Source organism: Magnolia sinica, chromosome 16 (assembly GCF_029962835.1).
Source record: "Magnolia sinica isolate HGM2019 chromosome 16, MsV1, whole genome shotgun sequence".
Lineage (NCBI taxonomy): Eukaryota > Viridiplantae > Streptophyta > Magnoliopsida > Magnoliales > Magnoliaceae > Magnolia > Magnolia sinica.
This window is the reverse complement of record NC_080588.1, coordinates 30,908,984-30,912,029: the sequence shown is the minus strand read 5'-3', so window position 1 is coordinate 30,912,029 and position 3,046 is coordinate 30,908,984. Positions and strand designations below refer to the sequence as shown.

At 37.9% G+C, this 3,046-nt stretch overlaps 1 non-coding gene across 1 annotated transcript; it reads right to left on the bottom strand.

Moving 5' to 3' along the window:
- Window positions 1-613: 613 nt before the first annotated feature.
- LOC131230058 (small nucleolar RNA R71) lies at window positions 614-718 on the bottom strand. Its single transcript, XR_009163785.1, has one exon. It is a non-coding gene; the product is annotated as a small nucleolar RNA R71 (small nucleolar RNA).
- Between the last annotated feature and the right edge of the window lie 2,328 nt (window positions 719-3,046).

Here is a 3,046-nt window from a genome sequence, read left to right as displayed (position 1 = left end):
CAGCTTTCATTTTATGTTCAGTTATTTAGTTACTTGAAGGCTGCGAGTGTTTCATGCCCAAGTGGGTTCATGACAACACTCAACGTCTCTTAAGTGAAAGAGGATTAGTTGAAGGGTTGCTTATCCATCACCGAACTAGACACCGCCTGAGATCCTCTGAGTCAGTAGAAGTAATGGCTATAAATCAACCTCAACCTTAACCTCAACCACCAGTTAAGGAAGTTCAAGATGAAAACGAGGTGCATAATGCACCCTCACTTCGTACTCTATGAGATTATTTACAACCGGCGGGGGTGAGTACTCCTTCCTACATGATATTCCCATTAAATATAGGAACTGTGGATGTTAAACCAGGGGTGATTCAACTCCTTCCAAAGTTTCATGGACTAGAATCTGAAAGTCCATACCTGCATATGAAAGAGTTTGATGAGATAATATCTACATGACACTTCTCAAACGTGTCTGAGGATACGGTAAGACTAAAATTATTTCCTTTCTCTTTGAAAGAAAAGGCTAAGTCGTGGTTACATTCCTTAAGACCACGGTCCATTGACACATGGGCTCAGATGATAAGGGAGTTCCTTAAAAATTTCTTCCCATATCATATAACGAATACCTTAAGGAAAGCAATCATGAATTTTGTGCAAAAAGTGGATGAGACCTTCCAATGTTGGGAGCGATTTAAGGATCTCATAAATTCATGTCCACAACATGGCTACGAAACATGAAGGATAATAAGCTTTTTCTATGAGGGATTGACCTCATCCATGCACCAATTTGTGGAGATGATGTGTAATAAGAAATTCATGAACAAGAAAGCCGATGATGCGTGGGATTATTTTGATAAACTTACTAAAAACGTGCAATCATGGGATACCTCCTCAAGAACCACCACTTATAAACCTACTCAATCAAAGGAAATGGGAGGAATTTATGTCTTAAAAGAGGAAGACAATATAAATGCAATATTGGCCAAACCTACAAGAAAAGTCGAGGCCATGGAACTTAAGAAGGTAGACCTCGAAAAGGTTGTAGAAGTTGTTTGTGGTATTTGTGCCTTTAACATACATACAACTGAAAATTGTCCAACAATTCCTACTTTTCAAGAGATATTGAATGAGTAATCAAATGCCATAAACAACTACCAAAGACCTTTCAGTGGACCCACCTCAAATACATATAACTTAAGTTGGAGGAACCATTTAAATTTCAGTTGGAGGAATGGACAAATTGCTACTCCTAAAGGGATCCTTAACCAATTTCTGAATCAAAGGAAACCTCAAGAGGATCCGGTCTTAAAACATATTTAAAATCAAGAGATTTTTAACCAGGGTATGCTACAAGCCTTTCATGACCTTACAAAAGCTATACAAGGGCTTGAGATAAAAATTTTATTAGGGAGAAAAGGATCCTTCTGGCCCAACCTCTCTCCAATCCAAAACCACAATATGAAATAAGTGACCCAACCTCTTCAAATCAGATGGAACGAGCTAAGTCTATCACCACTCTTAGGAGTGGGAAGATTATTAACAAAATTATTCTGGTGAGGGCTGAAAAGCCTAACGACCTGGAAGAAACTGAGAATGATAGACCTAACAATGCTCCACATGGGTTAGAACCAAAACCTCAAAGTAAGACGATTGCATCATTCCCTCAATGGTTGATTGCACCAAAACCTCTAGCTAAATCTCAGGATATTTCAGAGGTGTTAAAATAAGTGAAGGTTAATATTCCTCTGTTGGATGTCGTTAAACAAATCCTTTCATATGCCAAATTTCTGAAATATCTATGCACTACCAAAAGACGGCAAAACATACAAAAGAAAAAAAATTTGACAGAGAAAGTGAGTGTCATCCTCAAACAAGATGCGCCACAAAAATATAAAGATCCTGGCAGCCCAACTATCACCTATATAATTGGGAATCACCAAATTGAGCATGCACTTCTTAACTTGGGGGCAAGTGTAAATCTGATTCCTTACTTGGTTTACGAACAATTGGGTTTAGGTGAATTAAAACCCACCTAGACCACATTACAACTTATCTATCGCTCGATTCTTGTACCGAGAGGGATGATCGAATATGTGTTGGTCCAAGTTAACAAATTCTACTATCCGTTAGAGTTTATTATCTTGGATACTCAACTCATCGTAGATATGAGCACTCAAATTCCTATCATTCTTGGTCGCCCATTCCTTGTTACATCAAATGTTATCATTAATTGTAGGAATGGTATTATGAATTTATCTTTCGAAAATATGACCTTGGAGCTCAATATTATTTTCAATATGATTAAACAAGCAGATGATGATAATGATACCCACGACATTAATATGATTAATTCTTTCATGGAAGATAGAGCACTCCTAACTATATACTCTGACCCTTTCGAGACGTGTTTGGCTCACTCCATTGATTTAGATGATGACACAATTTAGGACATGGATGTCATGCTTGATGTTATGCCTGTACTTGAAGTTAACCAGTGGAGGCCACAATTTGAGAAATTGCCCCAAACCGATATAGTGCCTCTACCATCTAACCTCAAAGCACCGAAGCTTGACCTAAAACCTTTGCCTGCTAATCTTAAATATATCTATTTAAGTCAAGATGAGACATACCCGATGGTGATTTCTTCCCACCTTGAGAAAGAACAGGAGAGTGTGTTTATTTCCACTCTCATTGAGCATAAAGGAGCCCTTGGATGGTCGATTATAAATCTCAAAGGAATTAATCCTTTGATTTATACTCACTGCATTAATCTTGAGGATAATGCAAAGACCTCCCGACAATCATAATGTCAATTAAATCCAAACATGAAAGAAGTGGTTAAGGTTGAGGTACTTAAGTTATTGGATGTGGTATCATTTACCCTATATTTGACAGTCAATGGGTGGATCCAACTCAGGTGGTTTCCAAGAAGTCCAGAATCACCATCGTAGCTAACGTCAACAATGAACTCATACCAACTAGAGTTACTACTGCTTGGAGAATGTGCATTGACTGCAGAAAGTTAAATACCATCACAAGGAAAGACCTTTTTCTTT